At 36.3% G+C, this 15,024-nt stretch overlaps 1 protein-coding gene across 4 annotated transcripts in view; it reads right to left on the bottom strand.

Moving 5' to 3' along the window:
* The window catches only part of CADM2 (cell adhesion molecule 2), a 701,199-nt gene that overhangs the window by 56,448 nt on the left and 629,727 nt on the right, over positions 1 to 15,024 (bottom strand). The window lies entirely within an intron of this gene.

The raw sequence follows: 15,024 nt of genomic DNA, 5'->3' as shown, positions 1-15,024 counted from the left end.
TTTATGAGTGGCAGAATAGTGTTGTACAAGATCGGCTCAAAACACTGCCAGGCTCTGCTTGATCAAAATTTCCTGTTCACCTCTCCTTCTTCCTTGAACTGATGCTGCATTCTTCTTACTAAGGCAGAAGACATTCATCCATTTAAGTGCAGGGAGCCTGGACAATTTACTCTCACTGTCGATTTGGCCCTAAGCATTTTTACTCTCCATTTCCAAAGAAATGAGAAATGGTTCTGTTTGGTTTAGCAGGCTTATGTGAAAGATAGATCTGACCTATTGAAAATATTTGACTTGTTTGGTAAAAACACAACCGATATTCTGAAATGACTGAGCACAATTCAGACAATAGCTGCAGTTGATAAAAATGTAAAGGCTTTTGTTTCAAGCTTGACAAAGGCTGACAGAAAAATTAAAGGACAAAGTGATAATGATGGATGGCCCTTGCTGTATTTTGACTGAGAATGAAAGAAATTTTAAGTGGTAAACTGAACTGAGTGATGACTTACCTGGGAAACAATCTCACTACTCCGTGCAAAATTTAATCAGTCTGTGGTATGTAGTACTAAATAATTTAGCAAGGTTTTAAATTCAAAGGGAGCTGCATTTAGCCTTGCTCCGAGAAAAAGGGATTGAACAAAAGGATCAGTCGGCTTGAATATCATGTGCCAATAGCTCCTTAGCACTTAGACTGAATGATCATGAAGGCTCACGGACATGAGGTCAAGGGGTTCTTTTTACTAATTGATTCAGATTTATGAAACTCTGAAATGGCAATTATGTGCTTGACATTTTTGCTAGCAAATCAGATGTCATTAAAAAATATCCAAACCCTTTTAACAAAAGCTCCATGTGGATCTAGATCCCTAATTAAAACCATTAGAGACTTCCGGTGGATGACTTCATAATGCAAGACATACAGCTGGGCTAAAATGGCTAGGCAGCTTAGAAAGAAAAGAAAATAAATTCACATAGTCCCATGATTCTAAGACATTTCATGGGCCTGTAGATGATATTAAATGTTAGAAGATGTGGGACAGCTCATTAAAGTTTGATTAAACATAGTTTGGTTGCACAGTCAGGACAGAGGAAAAAAAAACAAGTGTTAAGAGATACTAGAATTTTGATGTCATGGCTCTTTTTTCCTAAGTTAGGAACTGGAAAGAACAATAGTTCTCTCTTCTTATAGAAAGTTTGATAGTTGGGGGGGGGGGGGGGGGCGGTTCCTATTTTCCTATAAAAAAGCAATAGGTTTCAGTAGCAAATGAAGGAGGGTGAAGTATTACAAAATTACAGCAAAAAAGACAATGTCTCCTTCTGCTTTCAAAGAGTCAAGCAAAACATTGGTACCTGCACATCCCTGGCCCAAATTCTATCCTTAGAAAGTTAAGAATATCACTCAAAAGAACCAAGCCCATATCAATATTAGTACTTAGTATTGGCAGCATGGTGTCATCCCAAATCACTGAAAAGTTCATCCTTTAAAATGAGGACCTGATATCACACCATGGCACACTTTACAACACATGTTCTGACCAGAATTGCTTATGACAAAATAAAAAATGTGATGAATATGAAAAAACAAGGTGTAGTAGCAAGTTATTTCTGATTATGCCATCTCATTTGACATTGAAATATGAAGAAAAAGTTAACTGCCCTTAACTGCCTTCAAACAACTCCTCTATTGAATATCTCATTTATTTTGTGCACCAGAGCAACAGCAGGACTCACAAAGACTACAGGTGTGTGAAATGCTGATTTTCCACCAGTAAAGCCAGGTTGGGCTCAGGACAGGTGTGTGAGCTGTCAGAAAACAGGAAGCTGTGGCTCTCAGGCAGGTGAAAAGAAAGAAGCAATGGGAAGGAAGCGCCTTAATGCGATAGGAAGGATGTGGTAAAGGAGGACAAGTTCTCAGGGCTGAAAGCAGTGACTGGCTCTGCGAATTCTCTCCCCCTAGCCAGGTGTGACTGACCAGCCTCAGGCCAGCTCTCATGCAGTGCTGTGGGGCCCTGGGTCAGGTGGCCGGGGAGTGATATTTAGAGAAAACCCACCTCTACCACCTTCCATGGTGACTCTAACAAGCAGAGCATGCTGAGCAGAGGCAGCCCCCACCCTTCCTCTTGAACATCTCCCCTTGCACAGAACAGAATTTGGGATTTAGTGGGCACTGGGTCTATGCATTTTATAATGCTCATGAGTACTTGCTAAAATTCAAGGAGTAGCAGTAAACACACAAAAAAAGGCATTTTTTGTTTTCTTCTTTTTTCCTGGCTGGAAAAACATGACCTTTTTCCACAGCACAGATGTTGCCACAAATACGGCTTTGTCACCTGGAGACTAGTCTGTTGCACACATAGTTGGTGGAGTTGCACACAGGGAGCACAGGAAACCTGAATCAAGCATTTCACAGGAAAGCATCTAGCATGAACATTTAAGTATTGCACTAGTGGCTGATAACTTTCAAAATATAGGGTTTGACTTTTGAAGACCTCAGTGCTTACTTTAGGGATCATTTTGCTCCCCACACCACTCCACTGAATTTGTGATCAGCAAATGCACTCTAGCTACAGCTCCCTTGAAACAGAAAGAGAAGTTTGCAATGAAGGCTCTGAGATGCTGGGACACGCTCCAATTTCATTGTCCATCAGACTCATTGTTTGTCACCAGTCTAGCCATTTCAAAAGCTCACCACTCTTGCTCTCAGTGAAGTAGAAGAATAAAAGTTGACAGAATGTAGTATCTCACAATACATTTACCTATTGCTGTTCAATTTTGGTGGGGCAGATTATACGAATTGCAACATTTGTACTGTAGAAAACAAATAGGTTGTACTGCATTATTTCTTAATTTCTAATTGTGCTAAAAACAGGTGATACACAGAGAACATAAAAGGATAAATTTGATAAGATTAGATTTTCCTTGTACTAAGATAACCTTCAATATCTAATCGTCAGGTCAAGTTTATCCAAATTCTCAAGTAGGCAAATTCTTGAATACTGAAGAATCTGTTTTCAAGTGCTCTAAGTTTTACTTTATTAATGGTTATTACTGCAAGATGTACCTCTAAGGACAAATCAAAACAAGTATTCAACAGAAAGATTAATCTTCCATGTTCAATACGTACTTCAGATTACTCCAAAACTATACTGTAAGACCTATTTTTTCCCAAAGTTACTGTAAGTTTTGTCAATAGTTAAAAAAAAGTCCTTTCCCATTTAATAGTAGTAATACTAATAAAGCCTATTATTTTAAGCAAGTCATTCTATCTTGTATAAAAGCCCATCTTTCTAATTAAAGTAGTTACAAATACTGCACTGAGTAAATCACTGAAGCTTATGCAACTTGCCTGAAAGAAATTAAGTAAAATTTGCAGAGTATGCAATAGGCTAAGAAAAAGAATTTTGTAATTCAGTATTTTAAATAAAAAGGTAAAGTTTTAGAGTACTGTTTGAGACTGCAGCCTCAAATGAAGTAGCTTTACTAATAAAAAGCTATCTACACATGTCTTGATTTTGTTCACAACTTTACATTAACAAATATATATGCAGTAAAGAATGGATTTCTGCCTTGAGGTTTTGTAAGACCATTATTTAGACAGTACAGACCAAATGTTAGGGAAAAGGAGGTAGCATTATTCCCATTTCACAGCTGGGGAAATGAACACAGAAGAATTAAGCGGAATGTCTTATATTTTACATACTTCTAAGCCTGACAGGGGAGTTCAGAACAGATCTTCTGAGTCCCATTTTAATCCTCTACTAAAAAACCAAACCAATCAAAAACACAGAAGAAAACAAAATCTCTTAAAATTGTATTTAAAAAAGCAGTTGTCCTTATACCTGAAGTGCCAATTTCACTGCATTCAAGACAAAACGTTACCACAAAAGCCACCAAACATCTTGTATGAATAAAGCCAGCACGATTTGCCCCAGAAGCGCAGCATTCTATCATTATTAATACGGTGTTCTAGGCCCATTGCCACTGCTTAAAAATCACATTAAGGCTGTGATGTTCATTTTTATTCTTTTTAAGTAAATAGACAAGTCATATTTCCCTGTTTGTCCAAGCCATAAAATAGGAGTATTCAAAATTAAATGAAATAAAGTACCAGCAGCTGGCCCTTGAAAACCTATAAGGAAAAGCTAATGTACAATACAAATTCAGACACCAGCAGCCTTCAGCAAAGATGACAGCTTTCTCAGAATGACACTTCACTCTTTCTGTGCAAAAAATGTCAAAAATTTCCCTATTAAGGATACAAGTGTTGAAACTAAATGGAGCTAAACAGATTGCTGATCTCTATTTTATTATGGTTGCTACTTTCATTTCTCTGAGAAATTCAGGACAAATCACTGAAATTGCTTAAACAACTCAAAACTCACTGCAATAATTTTAAGGTTAGTAAAAAGAGATAACATAGAATGTTGTTTATTTTAAATTACATTATTTCAAAATAAACTCAAAGGGGTCCAACACTAATCTGAAATACTTTATCACAGTGGGATAGCTGTATTGCATTGAAAATCACCTTGAGCAAGTTAATGGCATCTTTGCAACCTAAAACATAGCTTATTGCACTTCTTTGCACTGTCTTTGACTAATACACTTAATTCTCACATTTTTATCACCATAATACATTACCTGAGAAAACAAGGCCCTATCTTTCTAGCTGTCAATCTTCTATGCTCTGTCTTTTTTTGCTCAAGAGTCCTATACATGTAGTTGAACTGCCCCCATGACTCTTTGGCTTTGTATAACACACGGCTATGAATGGTGGGACACATGCAATATAGTCAAGACTTAATTTTATTAAAATTATCCGGTTTCCCTTCAGGCAGGCACACATTTGGTACCTTAACTACTAAGCCACCAAACAGGACAGTTCACCAATGGAATATCGCAGTATTTGTTATAAAGAATGCTTGGTCATATCTGCTAATTTATTTTAAACAGAATGATATACAAAGCAGTGCAAAGAGATTTTAGTTCCTGCTTGTGAATGATGAAAGCCATCCAGAGCTCTCCTCAATCAAGCAGCAAACTAGCACTTCAACATGTCAGCCTCCTTCAACTCCTCCCTGCCTCCTAGCAATCAAGGATTAGGAAACCTGCAGAAAATATAAAACACAGAAACCACAGAGGGAAAAACAAATCCACTAGTGCAATGACCCACAGCGATATCTAAAGAATAAAACACTTTACCCACTCCTACAGTTTTACCCTGTCAAAACTTTTTTTCTGTCCTTCCTCCTCTCCTTTGGTTCGTTTTTTTCTTCACTTGCCATGAGGATTAATATGGGTAGTTTCAGCTGAAAGATATACCCTCCTCAGGCATGAGGTTACCACGCAAAAGCAATTTTTTTCTTGAAGTGAGTATCTGGGGAGTAAACAAACTGTGTGGATACCAGTGAAGGAAAAGTAAAGGAAATGCATGTCTGAGTATCAAGATGACAAAGAAAAAAGAAATGAAAACTTTAATTCTTCTGTCTTCAGGCCTTCTAACAAAAGAAAAGTAATCCTGACTGAAAATTGTTTGAACCACTCTTCTGACAAATGACACATCACCTTACAGCATGACATGAACTCCATCTGTCGTAGCAGGTATCTGGACACCTGTTCACAGGCACCTGCCAGGTAAGTTTCTTCAAAAGGGGTTAGAGCTTTCTTAGTGCTAGTGAGGGAACCACAGCCTTCTGAAAGAAATCAGGGTGTTGTGGGAGATCCCCATATGGCACTGGCCATTCCAACCAACTTTATCAACTTTGGTAGATCCAAAGTCATACTTGCTAGCAATGGGTTTTCGTGTTTTGTTTTGTTTTGTTTTCTGCCTGCAACTTGAGAATCGTTTTGAGATATACCTTTATTATCCTCCTGGCTGGTTTTTGCTGTCTCTTCCCCTTTCCATGGGAATTATACAGAAAGATCGATGCAATAAGCTTTCTTGAAAGCTGTCAAAGTAGTTCTGAATCCTTGAGACAAAGCCAAAGTGATTCACAGGAAGACATAGCAAGACAGGAAGATCCAATGCAGAAAGGTTATGATATGATTTAGCAAAAAAAATTTTACTTTAATTACAAAGTAAAGAGAATTTTGTTATATTGTGTCAAGAATTCAAGCAGTAAGAGCTAGAAAAAATAGTTTGTGATTGCAGCTTAAAGGTTTTCCTTCTGGAGGAGGGACTAAAGACACTTTGGGTCCCACCACAAATTTAGACTGAACCTATGCTGAGGAAAGATGTTATGAAGATTTTTAAATTTTGTTCAGAGAAATTTCAAATTTTTGTCAGTTTGATCTGGTTTTTGGTTGGAAGAATACTGAAAACAAAGGGGGAATAAAACCTTATTTGCTGTAAGTAAAATACTAATAGAATACTATAAGAAATATGTTATTGAATATTTTTTCCTTTATACAATATACAAATGCAGGCCAAGATAAAATCCAGAAAAAGTTCACAAGTCATTAATCATTAAAATTACAAATAGCAAAAATAGAATAATCAGAACTAACAATTATTAACATCAAATTATGGGTTAGAAATATTAACGGTTTGAGATGAGCTAATTTCTAAGTGTCTACTTCTCTCTGAGTCTCTATGCTCATCATCACATGTGATCAGAGACCTTAGATATGGAACTTCTCAAAGCTCTCTAAGAAAAATGTGTAATTTTTACAGAAGCTTGCCCTACCCCTCTCAGACTCAGGATGCTGTTTGCAATCTCCCCAAGGCATTTATATCTATCTCCATTTGCTCAGAACCAATGACTTGTGCTACCTTCCCAAGGTTTGTAATCTCAGCTGGAACAGAACATGGTACTGATCACCAGGCTAGCATCACCAGTTGACATTTTAAGCAATATCACTGCATAGCGTATCATTTTCCTTTCTTGAATTGAGTGAAAAACTGAGCAACCTAGTCTCAAAAGAAAGGTAAGTTACAGAAGCACCATATGAGAAAGATAGAGACAGGACACCCTTATCTGCATTTCACATAGCACCTAATGGTGCAGGAAAGATTTCAATTTAGAAAATTACTAGGTCACTTTAATAATTTCTTTATGGTTTGAGTTTGGTGAATAATAAAAGATCTAGATGGACACAGAAGATCATTAGGAACTCTTAGACTATAACTTTGTCATCAGTCTCCAGTGAAATATTCTCTTAACAGTTACATTTTCTTCATGAAGATTGCATATGATGTTCATAGACGTGGTAATTTTACATTCCGACCCCTCCGACAGAAAAGCTCGATTGAAGTAAAGTTCAAGAATGTTAGCAGTATAAGCAATAGCAAAGCCTGAAGTCCAGAATAATTAGAGAGCAAGCTGTGCTACTACAGCAAATCAATGATAATAAACTCAACAGCACTATTTTAGAAATACACGTCACTTAAGATCAGTTAAAACAGTTCTTTTCAAAAGAGCAACAGCAATGTATCTAGTATATCTAGTTCAAGATAACTTTACTGTAGATGCTGTACCCATATACAAGCATCAAAAATATTAACTTTATGCAATTATTGTGCATGGAGAAAAAAACTCATTATAAATCAAAACTAACATGCAATCTTTTCCTTTTCAGAAATCACATAGGGAATCCAAATCAAGAATTATCACATTAGCCAATTATATATGTACATAGAAAATTAAATATTTTCAAGTGTTCTGTATTATTAAAGACATTACCTAAAGCTACAGGTTTTTAGAATAAGAACAAATTCTATTCAGATAGGAATGAGCTACACATGTTAGAATATGTTGTTAAAGGTTGGACCTGGAGAAAGATTTGCTGTATCCACCAGGAGAGAAAAAAAATAATAATAAAAAAATAAATCCAGGACAAACTCAGACTTAATTCAACCAAAATACCATGAATTCAATAATTTCAATGAGTACTCCACTATGGAAAAAAAAAAAAATTAAAATCTTCCATATGTCATCTAAAAAAATCACTTTATTTTAAAAGTTTTCGATTATCAAAACCAGTATTTTAATGTAAATTTTAATGTAATTTTTAATGTAAAAATGTAGACGTGTCAAACAGATTTCCCAAAAGTGTTACTGTGGTTTAGAATGTTATTTTCTTGACCTTTCCAAAATAATTTTGTGTTTATCTGAAAAAAAAAAAAAAATCTTATTTTTCTGAAGTCACTATAAATGAAGAAATATCAGTTCACACATCTCAACTATAGACCCCACCATTCAGGTATTTATCAACAAAAAGCAATTTCAAACTAGCTGCCTTGCCAGTGTGCAGGGATAATAGCTGGACAATTCATCCATAAAATTAAGCCAACGATTCCACCATAAGTTTCTTGACAGACTTCTCATACCAGAAAATGTCAACTAAACATTGTTCTTCTTTAGTCCAATAAGAAAAGTTATATTACACAACAATTTCTTAATTCATCTGTTTGTGCAGCATCCATCTGCATTGTGCTGTAAGGTCTGAGCCATCTCTTTTAGCATAACCGAGAGTCCTCTGGAGAAGTTAACTTTAATACTATGATAAAGATTTAATACCTTAATGTCACTTCAGGATGTTGATGTAGATGCAAAATCAAAATATTTCAACACAATTTGAAGGGCTATGCTTTGCAGAATAACACATGAATGAAATTCTCTGTGTGTTTAGAATGCTACCTTTAACATAGGGTTATAATGAGTTACTTTCTCAGGCCTGCCACAGTGAAACCTCACTCCTGCACACCTCAGCTTTTGCAAGAAAACCATCCAGCTGCTGTGGATTTCAAAAGAGATGAAGATGTAAGAAAAAAAAAAGATCTCTTCCTGGATAAGTTACTAGACCTCTGTTTGTTTGTTTGTCTGTGTGTGTATGCATGTGTGTATAGCGGGGAAGGGGAAAAGAGAAAAAGAAAAGAAGAGATGGTTTTGGGGCAAGGAAGGCTTTTGAGAAGGAGAAAGTCTTCAAGAGCATTCTTTTATTTATTTATTTTTCAGCTGAAAGCTCAGGCTCCTCTGCCTGTGAGTTGTCTTCTGTACTTTTTAAAGTTATTTTTACTTTTATAAGATGGGAATAGGAGAGACTTTTCACCTCTGTTTTAAGGACTCAAAACTGAGACACCCTCTTTCTTTTAATTCAAACACAGATATAAAAAAAAACCCTCAGAACTGAAAAGCATAGGTATTCACATGCACTGAATTTCAAATGAAATCCTAAGCAGTCTTCTGAGCCTCATATTCTTGATATGCCTTGATTGCTGTAAGGGCAAGGTTTTTGGTTTTTTTTTTTTTTACTAAAAACACCCTCTATTGTAGCTGTACATGTTATTATTGTTCCATTACACCACAGGTCTGCTCAATTCTCTTTTCGCAAAGTCCAAGCTTTGTTCACTCAAAAGGGTAGGATTTTCCCATAGGCAAAGAAAGCCTTTTCTCTGAGATGTGTCTGTAAATGAGACGTTTCAACTCAGGAACTATAAAGAAGGAAACTTTAGAATTGTCCAGCTACCTCAGTGTCCAGGGTCTTAACATCAAAATAGAGGGCAACTAGATTACTGATGAGCGTGCTGCTCCACATAGATTCTGCTTCCTTTCTTTCCTACCTCCCCCCCACCCCTTCAGTGAATATTTTTTATGTGTTTTTTTGATATATGTTCATGAGGATAAGTTGTCCAAAAAGAGTGCACAAGATTTATCAGAGGGCTGTAGTGAAAATATTTGCGAACCAGGAGATCTATTGCCTATCCAATAAGCTCAGTTTTCAAAGAAAACAGAAAAAAATCTCACCTCCTCAGTTTTATTTCAAATTATGGTTCTACTCAGTTTTTACTTTCATAGAATGAGAGATGATATTAGGAAAAATTTTTTTACTGAGAGGGTTGTCAAACATTGGAATGGGCTGCCCAGGGAAGTGGTTGAGTCACCATCCCTGGAGGTATTCAAAAAGCGAGTGGACAGGGTACTCCAGGGCATGGTTTAGGGGGCATGGTTAATGGTTGGACTTGATGATCTTGAAGGTCTTTTCCAACCGAAATGATTCTATGATTCTATGTGCACAAGTGAGTTACAGAAATAAAGGAAGGAGAGGGGCCCCTATGAGAACATCACAACAGAAATGAAACATAATAAAAAATGTGATAGTGGGCAAATGAACAGACAAAGATAAAGGAATCTAGAACAGATAAAGGTAATGGAGTTTGTCTCATTTCAGATGTGTTTTGGATTCCAGAGTTTCTACTAATTTAAAAAGAAACTTGCATAGAAGTAAAAGTGCATGGTGCTGGAATTATGGGTGGCCACAGAAGGTGAATCTCTATAAATCTATTTGGAGGCACAAGTTAATAAACTAAGGTGTTTTGTGCAAGTTTGGCATAGTGCTGTTCCAGATATGGAAAACAGTCAATCACAGAGATTTACTACTAGACCAAAAATGAAGAAAAAAGTGAAAAAGAGACTGTGAAAGAAGGACAGTAGATAAAAGGGACAGGAATCCAGGAAATGCAGAGCCTAAGATCATCATTAGTGAGAAATTGAGAGAGAGGTGGAAATATTTGAAAATCTATTGAAGGGAAGCAGCACGAAAATAAAAGTGATTTTAACTGCATACTTACAGCACAAACAGCAAAAGAGGCCAAATAGATTGGAAAATTGGGAAGTGAAGAGATCAAGCAGCAGGCTTAAACAAACAGAAGAGAATACTTTTCCCTCAAAGCACATAATTCAATTCAGAAACTTGTTGCCACAGGTTATTGTGAAAGCTACGATGATAAATGTTTTGAAATGGCACTGGCCAAGCAGGTGGAAGATACATTATAGTTCAAAGGAAAGGTGCAGTGGGACCTTTGGTCTTACGTACACATTGTAGGAGATCTTCTGTTTGAAAGTACATTTCAAAATATTAACAAGGATGTAACTTGGTCTTTCAGTTGCCTTTATTTGCAAAAAAATAGCTTGCCCAAGAAAAAACTACAACGTAATTGAGAGGCTGAAGTCAAGGGAATATGTTATGCTACTTTTTATTCTCCAGAGGTGCTGACTTACTGGCTCAATCACTTTCTACTGTATGTATAATTGTGGCAGTAAGAACCGCCTTGACCACCCACAGCTGCTGATTAATGTTGATTTCAATATTGCTTTGATAGATAATTGGTACACAACACATTATAGCTCTGAATATTTCAGTTAATTGAATGTGTGTCTTTAGATTGGCAAATCAGGATATTTCACCAATGTACTTTATTTCAAATAGGTCTGCAAATTATGAAATGTTGCTGATTCCATTAAGATTTCCCAATGACGTGGACTTCTGTCACCTACTCAATGTGATGTTGAACTAAGTCTTCAGCAGTGACATCCAGAGGTTATGAACTACTGCTACATACATAACAACTGTGTCTTCAGTTTGATTATGATGGACCACCTCCTTGCTCAACTCCAGCTAAATCAATGCAGTTATTACCTAAGTTTTGCAATTAGAATCTATGTTTTTGGGTTGAGCATCATGAGTTCGACAGTTAGCTCTGTTTACTGATGATTAATGACTAGTATTTGGGCAACAGTATACAAAAATTCTTAATAAATTGGAAGAGAGTGAAAATTGCCTGGGGCCCATTACCAAAGAAAGGGTGTAATATATCTAGCCAGAATGTGCACTTCTAAAGCACTAAGCTCACCAATTAGAATACAGAAATGACAACAGCTACAGGCATTAAAGCTTGTGCCTTTGTTACTGCATGAGACAAATGTTTGAGCAAACTACGTCTTGCCTTTGTACTGCTGCCTATAAACTCTGACTTTGTGCCCACCTTCCTACTTCATGAAGTGTTTTCTTGACATTTATTATTAATAATAAAAGTTAAGAAAAATGAAAGTAGCAGCCGTATTGATTCAGCAAAGCAGCATGAGCATATTTAATAGCCCATGCCTTTTATCTGATTCAAATATATTCAATTTCTCTGAAGTCTGATTTCTTTAATTATAGTACAAATCTAAAAAGACTTTTTATGTTATCAGATACCAATTATATTAGACAGACTGCCATTCATCTGCTTATAGCAATATTTATTTCCACTGCCATCACTAAACATCAAAACAGTATTACCTCATCATCATTTACAGTGGAAAAACTACTACTTTGCTGTATAATTTTGTGTCTAGGTTGGTCCGGTTAAAGGCATGAGACACTTTTTGCTTAGTTTGTATAATTAATATTTATAAATACTTTGCTTACCCTTAATCTCTAATTATGATAAACTATACCTTCCATTTTTAGGCAAGCTTCTCTCTACGCTAAACCTGTCTAAATCACCTCTGAGTTAGGAAGATAACTTCAGAAATTGAGAGAATTAGTAGATTGAGTCCCACTGAGAGGGGATTTCATAGAGGAAAAAAGGGATAGAAGCCAGATGAAACTTTTGCAACGTTAATAAACAGAAAGACAGAAAATCTGTTGAAGTGAAAAAAGGAAAAAATGTAGAGGAAATCACAGTATGGATAAGAAAAGCAAAGCTGTGAATCAGGCTACACTCTCCTGCCTCTGCAGAGGATACCTTTCATTGATGTCCTCTGCCTTCTTACACAAGCTCGCCTGGAAAAACTGAATCAGCCATAGTATCTCTCTATACCTGGGCATGTGATTACCATTCTTTCTCTCCATCACTGCAACTCCTCTGGGCTCGAGAGGTTCCTAGAAAAACTACTAGTTGTTTAATAACTGTGGAGCTGGACTTCCAGATGCCCCATTAAGGCAGTGGCTACTAGCACTCAGGGCATTTATGCCTTACTCCTTACAGAGCTGGTAGGTCATTTTACCTAGACTTTACTTCCTTGACCTGCAATTTAAAAGAATCTCTTGTGAAGAGATTCTCTCCTCATGCGGATTCCTCCCCTCTCCTCTCCTGCATCTTTCTGAACATACCTCCCCTTATGTTAAATCTGGCATGTACTTGTATTAGAAACCTAACATTCAAGGTAAGAAAGCATATTTACATGATAAATCAGCTCTAACAAAGGAGTAGGACAAAAAAATTACGTGAACACATTAGGCACAGGGGAAGGGATGAGAAATCAAAGGATGCTCCCAGATATATTTAGGAAGATATAGAAAAAAAATACATCCTCTATTAAGTGGAAGAATGCATCTCAGAAAATGATAAAAAGTAGGTTTGCTAGCCCCCGGAGAGAGGGAGAGAGAAAGAGAGAGAGAATATTGTATAATTTTGGGAGGATTATGTTTCACTAGAGACATTCATGAATGTAATGAGCTAAAGAAGGGCTAGGACACTGCTTAAATTGATCTATACAACTGATTGTGCTACCCTTGATAAAATAATTGTGTCAGTCTGTTCTGTACTTAAACTTAACAACTCTGAAATGCAGTAAGTTGCTAAGCACTAAACAGCATCACATACTCTGTCACACTATTCTCTTTGTTTCAGAAACCTTGGAACCACCTGACATTTACCTTCTCGGGTTCTAACACTGGAATTGCAGAAATGCAATTAGGAAAACTCTGGTACTCATAACAGAAAAGGTCAGCAATGTGCAAGCTAAACCTGATAACATGCCTAATGTGCTGCCAAACATAACAGAATGCCTTCCTGATAATGAATGATTTTACAGACTGACATGAAGTTGTTGCAAGATAATCAGATCAACAGGGGGCATGCCACTATGCAAAAGACACACAGGAGACTGTGAAATAATCTTTGATAGAGGGTATATTGCAAAGTCAACACTGATGGAAAAATCTACCATTAAAAAAGGCCATGTTTTCAGAAATAATAACATAAATAAATTGGGCAGAAAACACAAACGACAGAAGTTTCAACATTTGGTAAGCACAGGAACCATTACCTCAAAGGCAGTGCACTTTGTGCCTGCAGCCAACAACCAATACACCACCACCTCTGGGATGTACAAGACATTTTTCCTTTTTCTTTTCTTGTAGGAACCAATGTAAGTAGAGGTTAGAGGGTTTAGTTTTTCTGTTGGTTTTTAATACAGAAATACTCACGCAGCAGTACAGGCTCTGTGTTCCTCATGCAAAGACCTCCTCCTTACTTGTGCCACTAATCCTACATAAACTAATAGTGAACTTTAAGAAAAATGAAAAGTAATCTAAGTGATTCTTTTGATAAATGACATTTTATCAACAGTGCCAAAAAATAGCTTGTTACTGAAAGCTGAAAGTAGCACTTATTAGAAGTTTTCTGCCAAATACCTAAAGGCAGGTTAAACCTTTAGTGAAAAATGTTTTTCAGACCCTACAAACACCAAAGAAATGTGTATTTGTTATACCCAAATTTATCATGAGCAATTAAAATCTATATAGTTCGCACGTCTATTTACAGACTAAGATTTGTATTAGATTGTTTCATTTTATTTAGTCATGGTTATAAGAAGTTGCATTTTTTAAAAAACTAGAGGAAAAAGTACTGTCATGAACTACAGTGGAGCTTTCGCCTCTATATTCACTTAGGTTAAAATTCAAATCACAGAACTCATAGTCTTCCAGGAATTATCACATACATATCTGTGATAAGAGAACATTATGTTTTGACACCACTAGATCCATATTGCAAAGCTGTATTAAAGGCAAATGCTAACTTTTTATTGTAGTTTCTCCTATACCTGAGTTATATCCATCTATTTCATGATCAATGTAAAAGCCAGCTATTCTTTTCATGTGACATACATTGTTGCCTAATTAATTAAGGAAAACAAATCAACTGTTATTCAATGTGAACATTCCTATTTTTTGATTTTATTAGAAGTATCATGAATTTAGAACATGACATATTTTTGAGTATTGACTGTAACGAGAGGCCAGGTGATGATCAGCTAACTTGTATAAGCTGAATTTTCTCAGTAGCAGGCTATAACTTGTATGAAGAAAAGTATCTGATGTCCTGTCTTTGGTGGTCTATAAAAAAAACTAAACAAAAAAAATCAAGCACCCATCTGTCTGGTATTTCCATATTTCACTTCATATATTCATTTGTAACCAGCTTTATCTGAACAGCGTGTGCCTGATGCAAGTATTTATAAAACAGTACCAACATACTGC

This window comes from Harpia harpyja, chromosome 8 (genome assembly GCF_026419915.1).
Source record: "Harpia harpyja isolate bHarHar1 chromosome 8, bHarHar1 primary haplotype, whole genome shotgun sequence".
NCBI classification, from domain to species: domain Eukaryota; kingdom Metazoa; phylum Chordata; class Aves; order Accipitriformes; family Accipitridae; genus Harpia; species Harpia harpyja.
Note: the sequence above shows the minus strand (reverse complement) of the source record. Positions and strands in the feature narration are given on the sequence as shown.